Source organism: Pseudorca crassidens, chromosome 7 (genome assembly GCF_039906515.1).
Source record: "Pseudorca crassidens isolate mPseCra1 chromosome 7, mPseCra1.hap1, whole genome shotgun sequence".
Lineage (NCBI taxonomy): Eukaryota > Metazoa > Chordata > Mammalia > Artiodactyla > Delphinidae > Pseudorca > Pseudorca crassidens.
This window is the reverse complement of record NC_090302.1, coordinates 35570023-35582418: the sequence shown is the minus strand read 5'-3', so window position 1 is coordinate 35582418 and position 12396 is coordinate 35570023. Positions and strand designations below refer to the sequence as shown.

The window sequence follows — 12396 nt, the reverse complement described above, 5'->3', positions numbered from 1 at the left end:
AACAGCCCTTACCACAAAAGAATATTTGGCAGTCATACATCAAAAAATTTTTTTAATTTTTGAATGCAGAAAATACAACTTCATTTTGATGTACTATATGTACTCATTTTCTCAATAAGAGTTTATCAGCTTGTGGTACCCATATATGACAGTGCAAAATGAAAGAGCCCAGAATATCAAATTTATTGCAGCATATATCATAAGTCTTTATCAAAAGTAGTTTCAGAAATTTCTACTTCCAGCCAACACTGGAGTATCAGGGATCAGATTTACCCTCCATCCTGAAATAATGTAAAAATATATGGGAAGGGCTTCCCTGGTGGCACATTGGTTGAGAGTCCGCCTGCCGATGCAGGGGACACGGGTTCGTGCCCCGGTCCAAGAAGATCCCACATGCTGTGGAGCAGCTAGGCCCGTGAGCCATGGCCGCTGAGCCTGCGCGTCTGGAGCCTGTGCTCCGCAACGGGAGAGGCCACAAGAGTGAGAGGCCCGCGTACCGCAAAAAAAAAAAAAAAATTAATTTAAAAAAAAATTTTAAAAATATATATATATATGTGAAGCAGTTTTCAAGGCGTTGAACATAGACAAGGAAGAACAATGAACTTTGAAAGATGGCCTTCTGACTGCCCCAGCTGACTGCATGGAGGGTTTCCCAATTGTGGAGCAAGGAGGGGAAACCCAAGAAGAGCCTCACTGAGGAAACAGAGCTGGGAGCCTGGAGAAGCCAAAATAGCTAGAGTTTGCAGGTCGGATTACCAGAAAGGAGAGAGCTGCATAGAGAGAGAGCCCAGAGATCTATGTGCAGAGGGTCCCCAGCTAAGTACTGGTCAGTGCATATGTGTGAGGAAACCACCTGAAAGGATTAGAGGGAACTGTATCTGGAGCTCCCACAAGGCCAAGAATAGTTTCTGTTCTCACCAGTCAGAGTGGAAAACCTCATAGTTCATGCAGCAGTGACTACAGTACTCAGAAGAGTTTTTGGTCTAAACTTTTCTCTGGTTCTGCCTAACTAGCTTAAAAACAAGACCTGAGAGAGTCAGAGTGTTTCCAAATAACTTCACCAATTCCAAGAACAAAGCTCAGGATTATTTATAGGAATAAAAAAATATGCAGCACCCAATAAGGTCAAATTGACAATGGAATTACTGCAAAAAATGCAAATTATAGTAACAGAAGATCCATGGTTGCCTGGAGGTGGGGATGATTGGGTAGGGCAGGAAGATTACAAAGGGGCACAAGGAAACTTGGGGGTGGTGAATACCTTCATTATTATCTTGATTGAGGGGTAGTTTCACAGATGTATATATATGTCAAAACAAAAGTCTAATTTCATTCGTAATCTACTGGAAACATTTTAATGTTTTTTCACTGAATTGGGAATATTCTGGGGAAAAAAAAGAAGGGCAAGGCCAAGGATCAGTAGTCCGCAGGCCATCCTCAGTTTTGTTTCCTGCTTTGCCCATGGGGGTGCTAAGAAGGAGACTGACCACAAGGCACATGTCCAACTTTTGGGGCCTGGGGGAGGGCAGTAGCTGACCTCTCAGACCTAAGTGGTAGGAAAGGTATCTAAGAGGCATGCTGGTGAAAATCTGCACCAGCATTGGGGGACCATGGCCCAGAGGCTGATGTCTAACTTCCTGCCCTAACATTTAAAGCCTTCCCAGCTTATCTTCTGCAGTTTTTCACTCCTCTTTCTCCTCTGCCTCCTTCACCCTTCCAGACCCATTGGATAAATGATTAGGTCATGCTTTTACCTATGCTGTTGCCTCCTTCCAGAATATCCTATTCCACTTTTATGACCACCACAGACAACATTAAGCCTTTCGTATTCTTATTGCTTTTTGAGTTATTTAGTCAACAGATGTTTGCCATGGACCCTTTTTGTGCCGGTAGTAGTATTGATTAAGGTTGACTTTACTAAGAAATCTCAAGGCTCAGGGACTAACAAGCAATTGAAGAGACAAACACAAAAATGACTTTGTCATACAGGTGAGGAGCGCAGGGATGGATATGGGTCGTCCTGTCAAGGAGAGTCAAGGGGACTGGGCAGGACCTCTGTTGCCCAGGACTTCCAATGGGTGTTCATAACAGAATAAAAAATTTCCAGGATAACGAAAGGGAAGTGCCCTTCAAGGAGAAGGAATCTTGTCAGTAAAGGCATGGAGATATGAAAAAGCAAGGATGTAGCCCATACTCATTTCCTGGGGCACAAACTAGATGACTTAAAACAATAGAATTTGTTCTTTCGCAGTTCTGGAGGCCTGAAGTCCAACATCAAGATGTCAGTAGAGTTGGTTCCTTTTTTTTTTTAATTTTAAAAAAATTGAAGTATAGTTGATTTATAATACTATATTAGTTTCTGGTATACAACAGTGATTCAAAATTTTTATAGATTATACTCCATTTAAAGTTATTATAAAATATTTGCCATATTCTCTGTGATGTAAAATATATCCTTGTAGCTTACTTATTTTATACATAGTAGTTTGTACTTCCTCCCCCATTCCCTCTCCCCACTGGTAACCACTAGTTTGTTCTCTGTATCTGTGGGTCTGCTGCTTTTCTGTTATGATCACTAGTTTGTTGTATTTTTTAGATTCCACATATAAGTGATATCATACAGTATTTGTCTTTCTCTGTCTGACTTATTTCACTTAGCATAATGCCCTCCAAGTTCATCCATGTTGCTGCAAATGGCAAAATTTCATTCTTTTTATGGCTGAATAGTATTCCACTGTATATATATATACCACATCTTCTTTATCCATTCATCTGTTGATGGACACTTAGGTTGCCTCCACATCTTGGCTATTGTGAACAATGCTGCCATGAACATTGGGGTGCAAGTATCTTTTTGAATTACTGTTTTTGTTTTCTTCGGATATATACCCAGGAGTAGAACTGCTGGATCATACGGTAGTTCTATTTTTAGTTTTTTGAGGAACTTCCATACTGTTTTCCATCATAGCTGCCTCAATTTACATTCGTACCAACAGTGCACAAGTGTTCCCTTTTCTCCACATCCTTGCCAACATTTTTTATTTGTGGTCTTTTTGATGATAGTCATTCTGACAGGTGTGAGATATCTCGTTGTGTGTGATATCTCAGGTGTGATATCTCGTTGTGGTTTTTTGATTTATATTTTTCTGATGACTAGTGATGTTGAGCATCTTTGCATGTACCTGTTGACTGTCTGTAAGTCTTCTTTGGAAAACTGCCTATTCAGGTCTTCTGTCAGTTTTTTAATTGGGTTGATTGTTTTTGATATTGAATTGTATGAGCTGTTTATATATTTTGGATATTAACCTCTTACCAGTCATATCATTTGCAAGTATTTTCTCCCCGTTAGTAGGTTGTCATTTTATGTCGATGGCTTCCTTTACTATGCAAAAGTTCCATTTGTTTATTTTGCTTTTGTTTCCTTTGCCTAAAGAGACAGATCCAAAAAAATATTGCTACAATTTATGCCTGTGTTCTCTTCTAGGAGTTTTATGGTTTCCAGTCTTACATTTAGGTCTTTAATCCATTTTGAGTTTATTTTTGTATATGGTGTTAGCGAATGTTCTAATTTCATTCTGTTAAATGTAGCTGTCCAGTTTTCCCAGCACAACTTATTGAAGAGACTACCTTTACTCCATTGTATATTCCTGCCTCCTTTGTCATAGATTAATTGGCCATAAGTATGTGGGTTTATTTCTGGGCTCTCTGTTCTGTTCTATTGACCTATGTGTCTGTTTTTGTGCCAGTACCATACTGTTTTGATTACTGTAGTTTTGTAGTATAGTCTGTGGTCAAGAAGCATGATACCTCCAGCTCTGTTCTGCCAGTTGGTTCCTTCTTGATGCCCTGAGGGTAAATCTGTTCCCTGCCTCTCTCCCAGATTCTGGTGGCAGTCCTTGATGCTTCCACACATAACTCCACTCTCTGCCTCCATCTTCTCCTCTATGTTTCTATGTGCCTTGGCTTTAGGGCCGATCCTAAGGCCAAGATGGTCTCAAGGATCCAAGACCCTTAATTACCTCTGCAAAGACCCTATTTCCAGTTAAGTTCACTTTCATGGGTACTGGGGATTAAGACTTGTATATATCTTTGAGGGGAACACTATCCAACCCACTACACACCCCCAAGAACTGTAAGAGGAATTGCTTCTACCATGCTGCACTTTGTTTTTATTCCCTGAGCTTTTATAGGGGGATGCAGTATTTCATCTGTTATTCTTCTCTGAATCTGCATTCTGATTTATACTTTTCTTAAGGCTATTTTAATTATTTATAATTTCTCATCTTGCATATATTCTCATACCTGAATTCCTCTGTGAAATATATGTTGGGTAAATAAACATATGAACTGAAAAGCATCTCTCAGATTTGGGGACGTGTAGCTCCTTGGAGATCTTTACCAAAGGAGTTCCGAGATAGTGGTGGGCCAAGAAGCCAGACCACAGTGCACTGAGGAGGGAATGAGCAGCTGGGAAGAGGAGAAAATGTACATCTCTTTGTAAACCCTTGGCTATGAAAGGTTAACAGGACAGTGGACTCTGCCTGGTTGCTGTTGACAGGAAGGTGCTGAAAAGAGGATGTTGGAGGACAGAAGAAAACTCAATTGATGGCACTCAAGGAGGAGGGAAGGGATGTCTCCAGAAGGATGCCTGAAAGGAGTTGAAGGCAGGTGTGTAGACAGGTGAGCAAGGTGAGGAAATAGTATCCTCAGTGCCTCCCTTTCGATGGAGAAGGCTTTTCCAAGAATAAGGGAATAGGGTTGAGGGGAGTAGGGAGGTATAGAAGGATCACCAGAGACAAAAGGAAAGGGGAGATCTCTGGGGGGCCACTGGAATGGTGCTGGGGACCCAGGGCAGGTCAGAGACCAGGAGCTTCCTATCTCTTATTCCCTTGAGGGAAGGTCCTCTCTGGAAATGCCCTGTGGCAGCCCGAATGAGGACAGAAGGTGGGTACACGTGCAAAGGAAGGATTTCCTGTGGAGAAACCAGACCATCACTTCCTTCCCTCTGAGTTACCTGCTTCATATCAGAGTTCAGCCCTGTACACATTAGCGAATAGTCCTAACAGATTTTCACTTACGTCCCCCAAGTATGTCCACCAAACATAAGTTAGCCTTTTAAACATAACAGACCAGTGTAAACATATTGCTAATCAGATGTTGTCACAAGGACATGTGCCTTTTTGAGCTCTGATAACTTGTGACCTCCTCTCAAGGCCCCAGTTTCCTCGTTATAAAATTGGAAGCAGTGAGATCAACCTGGATGAGTTCTTAGTCGCTCTCTGCTCTGATGTTCTATGGTCTGATGGTGACTGGAATCCCTGGGCTTAACCAAACCAGAATCACCACTGGCTTCACTCAAGAACAATAGTGATGACCAGTGTGCAGCACTGCCTCTCTGTGGGCAGCCCTCAATCTACCAGCAGCTCAACAAGTCCCCAGCCTGCCCAGCTCCGTCATTGAATTCTCATTAGCAACTCATGGCCCTTACAGTAAGCACCACCTGGCTGTCTTCCCATGACCCAGCCTCTGAGAGCCTTCTTACTCTATACAGTCTCCTTCTCCGTCCATCTTTCCAGCTGCTCATGTCAGGCCCAACCTCTCTCTGAGGAGAGTCTTCCGCTGATTCCTCGTGACCCCACAAGCCAATCCCTCATTCATGCCTCACCAACCAATCACAGGCGTGGCTGGTGCACAGCCTAGGAACTTTATATAAGTGCCATGACAGCTGGTTAAGCATCACACTTGTGGACCTTTTTAGGAAAAGTTGAGTATCAATCCCTTGATAATGAACATAATCCCTCCATTTGATACTGTTTCAGTAGGAAACCCAGTTTCAGCGTGGGTCATGTCCCCTCACAGCACCTTTTTGAGCATACAACTAGTGTTAAGTGCTTAGAACTGGCTGTTGTATGGCAGCCTCATGGAGTCAGATCTCTATTTTTAGCTTTTACACAATTAATTGTTCAGTCCCCAAAGCCACAAGTAAGGAGCAGAGGTCACAGAAGAAAGTAAGAGCCACAGTTCCCATAGCAAGACAGATGGGAACCCATAAAGAACCCAGAGTTCACACCCCAACCCATGCCCTGGTCAGGTGTGGCCCACTCTGGACCTCCACACTGGGCCATCCAGCCAACTCAATAAACACTCCTTGAGTATCTCACCTGAGCCAGGTCCTGTGCTGACAAGGGCTCCCCTACTCTTGAGGAGCTCTCGTTTTCTCTAGTGGGTGAGACAGATTCAAACCCCATTCAGTTCTACAGCAGATATTTATAGGATAGCTGTTATGTGCCAGGCACTGCACTGAAGTCAAGGTGCAGTGATGAGCCAGACAAGTATGCTGCACGCACTCATGGGGCTTGTAGCCCATGGAGAAGACAGACTGTACGAGTGAGCTGAGTGCTGCAGTGTTCCTGGTGTAGAGTAGGGGCTCCAACATATGTTGATAGAATAAAGAGATAAAGGCCATGTCATCTTTCTCCTTTCTAATAGGGTCCAGAATGGGGCCTGACCCAGGCGTCAGTAAATGAATGTAACTCACTGGTCCCCAGCACCATTCTGTGTGTGATATTACCAAAATAGGGATGACTAAAACCTTAGTGCACTGGACTGGGAGGTTGCCCTTCCAAACGGAAAGGTCCACAGCAGTTCCTTTGGGAAGGTGGCTTAAGGCTGGAGAGGGTGAGTGTGGGACTCCCATTGTAGGGTTTTGGAGAGGTACAGAGGTTGCTGGTGTTGCTGTGTCAAGCCTCAGGCAGACAAAACAAGACAAACCTTGCTAGATTATCATTGTGAGGTCTGTCGTTCAAACGGAAGATAAGAGCAAAGAAAATTCAAGTCTACTAATGTAATGCTGGAACAGAAATCACCCTGATCTTTCAGAAAACAACCACACAGATACTTCCTTAAAGAAGTTTAGTCCAGGAGGATTAATATTTTTTTCTAATCAAAGTTCCCTGTTTTAGAAAGAAACCCCATGAGTTTCAATACTGTCATCAGTTGTAATCCATCAGACATGTTTCCTGCCCTCAGAGAGCTTCCATTTTAACTGCAGGAGAGAGAAACCCTGAAATGGACGGCAGTAACTCAAGTTAAAAAGAAGCCCAAAACAAAAAAAAAAAAAAAAAGAAGCCCAGATGTGAGACTGTGCAGGAAGGGGTCACTTGCAGGGTCAGTGGTGATGGTGGGGACCCAGGAAAACTTAACAGAGGAGGTGGAATTGGCCCTTGGAGCAGAGGGAAGACTTTGACGTGTAGGATAAGAGGAAATACGTTTCAGAAGAAATCCGGGGATAGGCAACATCCGGGATGTAAGAAAATCTAGAGCACACTTAAGTAAGAGGGCCTAGTTCATTAGCCTTGACCATGGATAACATGAAAGGGAGTAGAGGGAGATAAATTGGAGCAAGATCACTGAAGGCTCCAAATTTCAGGCCAAGGAGTGTGGTCCTCTGTGTTTCATTTTCCTCATCCATAAACATGGAGGTAATACCCTCTCTCCTGCAAGAATTAAAGTATCTAATACATATGAATTATATATATTACTTGCCTAGTGTCTGATAAATAGAAATGCTTCATAAACAGTAGCTAACACCATGGCAGTGGTAGCAATAGGGAACCATCACGGATTTTTTTTTTTGGTTTTTTTTTGGGTTTTTTTTGGTTTTTTTTTTTGCGGTACGCGGGCCTCTCACTCTTGTGGCCTCTCCAGTTGCGGAGCACAAGCTCTGGACACGCAGGCTCAGCAGCCATGGCTTACGGGCCCAGCCGCTCCGCGGCATGTGGGATCCTCCCGGACCGGGACACAAACCCGTGTTCCCTGCATCGGCAGGTGAACTCTCAACCACTGCACCACCAGGGAAGCCCCATCACGGATTTTGAGTAGGGAAATGGATGGCACCCTCAGAGACGGGTTTAGATTAACACAGCACCACACAAATTAGCACTTTTAATGATATTAGTCCTGGGACTACCCTGGTGGCACAGTGGTTAAGAATCTGCCTGCCAATGCAGGGGACACGGGTTCGAGCCCTGGTCCAGGAAGATCCCACATGCCACGGAGCAGCTAAGCCCGTACACCACAACTCCTGAGCCTGCACTCTTGAGCCCTCGAGTCACAACTACTGAGCCCGCGTTCCATAACTACTGAAGCCCATCAGCCTAGAGCTCGTGCTCTGCAACAAGAGAAGCCACCACGGTGAGAAGCCCGTGTATCGCAATGAAGAGTAGCCCCTGCTCGCAGCCACCAGAGAAAGCCCGCGTGCAGCAACGAAGACCCAACGCAGCCAAAAATAAATAAATTTATAATAAAAATTTTTTAAATTAAAAAATATATATTAGTCCTTTTGGACATTGCTCTTCTAAGGACTTAAGTGTTCTTTATCTGCCTTTGCACAGAGGGTGGTGCTTGGTGGCATCAGTCAGGGTTCTCCAGAGAAACAAAACCAGTAGGACATGTATACAGAAAGAAAAAGATGTATTTAAGCCCACACAGCTGTTGGGGATGGCAAGTCCAGAATGTGCAGGGCAGCCAGCAGGCTGGAAACTCAGGCAGGACTTCTGTCTTACAGTTTTGAAGCAGAATCCCTCCTTCTTCAGGAAACCTCAGTTTTTACCCTGAAGGTCTATCAGCTAATAGCATGAGGCCTCCCCACACTGTGGAGGGGAATGTCCTTTACTGGCAGTTAATTTGTTGTAGATGTTAATTACATCTACAGACCACCTCCCCTGCAACATGTAGACTAGTATTTGACCAAACAGCTGGCCAAGTAGGTATACAGAATTAACCAGCACAGTGGTCTTTATCTCAAAGAGGGAAACTGAGGCAGAAACTTGGCAAAACCCTAATCCCTAGAACATGGTACCAGGCCTGCCAGATAACTTCTGTACCTTGGTAATCATTTTACATTATTTATTCCTGCTTCCTAGGTTAAAGTCTCCACAGACCAGAACCAAGCCAAACCTCTATGGGGTATATTGTGCCCAACGCTGATGCAGCCAGAGATGCAGACTTGGACTTGGTGCCAAGAAGCCCTTCCTGACTGGAGTTTCCAACAGTGGGACAGACCACCTGGGATGCAGTGGGCTCGAGGTCCCTGGAGGTAAGCAACCAGAGGAGATTCAAACATCCCCTGAGAGTGGGACCAGGCACCAGGAGGGAGCCCCTGCAGAGGGTCTATGAATTCTGATAACCCTAGATACTATAAATGTTGCTCAGAAAAGTCCCTGCTTCTTCCTCCTCTCCACACCCCTCCCCTACCCCGAAGTGAGGCATCAGAGGTTGGAACCTCCCCGAAATGGAAACCATCTGCATGCCTTTCTCACCCTTCCTCCACCAGCCTCCTCTCCCCAGCCAGCTTCGCCTGGGTAATCTTTCTGGGAGGAGAGCTTGTCAAACCCGCCTCTGCCTCAGCCTCCTTTCACACCCCACCTCGTCCTCCACGCCTACCCGCATGGAGCCTCGGGGGGCCCAGGGGATCCACCATCGTCCTGGACAAGTCATGGGTCACCAACCACTTCTCTTCTGTGCCTACACCCAGTTAATCATTTCTTCCTGGTGATTTGCATGGCAACCCTCTTGCGCTTAGCTGCTCAGGGGAGTTTTCTGGTTTCATTGCCTCAATTAACATTGCCCTCCTGGGTCACTCTGGATTCCCCTGCCAACCCACCACAGACCTGGCCTCTGAAGCCTGCCTGTCTATGCTCCAGGGGGTTCTTGTCTTCTCATGGGCCTTCCCTTACCATCAGCAAGCCAGGCTATGCATGCAGCACCATCTCGCAAGGGATGGGGAGATCTCGGCCACGGCAGGATTCTTGAAGTTCTGGTGGATGTCAGAGCTGCAAAGGCCTGAAAGATTGTCTAGTTTACTCTGGCCCACCCGACTTCACCCCCACTTTACAGATGGGGAAACCGAGGCCAGCACAGGGAAAAGGCTTGCCCATGGTCATTCCTCAAGTCAGAGAAAGAGCCAGGCCTAGGCTTTGGGGCCCTCTCCCTCAGCCCCTTCTGTCTCCCTCTGCCACACTTTGACAACAGAAAACAGAAAGCATCTCTGAAAACATCAACATGTTAGGAGTGAGTGAAAAAATGTGTTTCGTGTTTAAATATTGAATCTCAACAATGTTGTTCCCTCCAGGCAGCTGTTTGCAAGAAGCTCTGGGTGTAGCCATGAGCTGGGCTGTGGCATGGAGCCAGAGGGCAGGAGGGAGAAGAGACCTACCTCCCCGCCAGCCAGGAGCTCTTTTAGTACAGCGAACTGAGCACCTCCTAAGTCACACTGCCCCACACAGTCATTACCAGGAGTCAGGGAACAAATGAACATGAAGATACAGGAACTAGACCCAGAGGACAGGGAAAAAATTAGAAAGGAAGGGCGAAGCAGCAGTAGATCCAGGGAACACGGGGTAGATACCTCAAAGGCCTCAAGTTCCTGGACCATCAGGGGCCAACACAAGTCCCAGCACTTGCTATAAAAGATCATCTCGGGGTTTCCATGACAAAGAAACTGTCAAATCAGAAAGCCACCATTCTACAAGCTGGAGGACCTTCAGAAATTATCAAATCTAGAAACCTGTATGGTACATATGGGGAAACTGAGGCCCATAAAGAGCTTCATATCCTGCACTGAGTTAGGGGCAGAGCCAGGACTGGAGTCCAGGCAGCTGCCTCCCAGTGTGGGACTCTCTCCATGAGCCAGAATGGGCCATGGGGCCAGCGTTTGGAGGAGGTTTGGAGAAGGGGACGTCAAAGACCAGGTGTTGAGCTCTTTGGAGCCCTGGAGGCTGGTGAGGCAGAAACACCACAGAGGAAACCTGGGGTGTCTCTGTGACAACAGACTTCTGAGGAGCTGTGGAGAAACCAGGGTGGTTGTGATGGGGGAAAGAAGGGCTGTGAAAGTGAAATTTGCAATTTGTGAGACAGGGAAACTGAAAATGTGCTCTCCATCCGATGCAAATTATCTGTGGCTTTTTGTCCCACGCCTGCAGCAGCTCACAGCATATACAACACCAGGATCCATGGGGCTTGGTTCCCATGGTCTGCAGCCAGGAAAATGGGAACAGAGAAGGCTTCCCTCGGTCAGGGAGGGATGTGTTGGGATGCCCAGGCCCCATGTGGAGCTGTCCTCTGGGCTGAGAGCGGGCCTCCTTTGTATCTGGCTTAGGCAACTCTGTTAGGGACTACCTCCTAGGCAACAGCACTCAGCCCCCCGCCCAGGTCAGCTCTGGACTCCCTGCCCTCCCCATCTCCTGCCACACCCCTTTGTTCTGCCCCCAGATACCCCCACATTTTCATTCCTGCAAGAATTTGCTCATCCTGTGTCTTCTGCTGTTAATGCCCTCCTTCCTTTGCTTCTTCAACCCTGTCAGCCTGGTCAGATATTCCATGAGGAAACCTCCCCTTCTGCTCCAGGCACCATCAATGTCTCAGCTGTGCCTCTCAATCTCCTCACCTAGCCTACATCTATTGTACTTTCAATTGTCTATTTACTTTCTCAGTCTCCCACAGAAGACTGGGAGCCCCTCGAGGGCAGGTACTATGTCAGGTTCGTCTTTGTATCCCAAAAGCCAGGCACTTCGCTTGGCGCCCATTAGAGGCCAGGATGCAGGCTGCCACCGTGCCCGTCAGAGCCAGGGCAGACATTGCTAATCAATCATGATCTCCTTTCCCTTGGAGTCTCAGAAGGCTTCACTCTTCAGCATAGAGTTCCAGGCAGGCACTGCCCAGCAACCAAGACTGGCTTTCTTGATGAAACTAGTGACTCATTAAATGTGTGACTCAGATCTCAGCTGGGGGCTATTGGCCCCTCACAGATTCGGCTCCAGTGCCATGCTCTGTGCTTACCATGATTGCTGAGAGATGCAAAGCTGACTGCCTCATGGTGCCTCAGCATCACTCCTGAAGCAATCCAGGCAGGAAACCCACAACCTTTCTCAGCCCACAAACACATGCACACATGCACATACTTGCCCACATACACAGTCCCACATGTTCACACGCACCCACAGGCACACACTTACACACGTATTCCCACTCATATGCACACATTCACACATGCTCACGTATACATACACCCACACATGTACATACCTAGACATGCAGCCACACTCCTACATACCTAGACATGCACGCTGACACACACACATGCTCTCACACATATATACATATTCACACACGCATGCACACACTTGTGTCACACACATACATTCACACACTCACAAATACACTCCCGTTAAACATTTTGTGAGCTTGGGGAACTTCAGTGAAGATTTCAGGGCTGCAGGGAGGTGTCACGTGACACAACGCATTGTTCCCGCTGTCCTTGCAGTTCCTTCTACCCATTCTCTCTGCCTTCTCGCCATCTCTTCCCTCCATTCCTCCAGCACTGTCCCACCCCAGTGT

The 12396-nt window shown here is 46.2% G+C and overlaps 1 protein-coding gene across 1 annotated transcript in view; it reads left to right on the top strand.

The window, feature by feature from the left end:
• The window catches only part of ZCCHC7 (zinc finger CCHC-type containing 7), a 305804-nt gene that overhangs the window by 253526 nt on the left and 39882 nt on the right, over positions 1-12396 (top strand). The window contains exon 8 of the transcript XR_010944958.1: positions 8925-9097. The gene's annotated coding sequence lies outside the window, so the exon portion shown is untranslated. The remainder of the gene's footprint in view (positions 1-8924; positions 9098-12396) is intronic.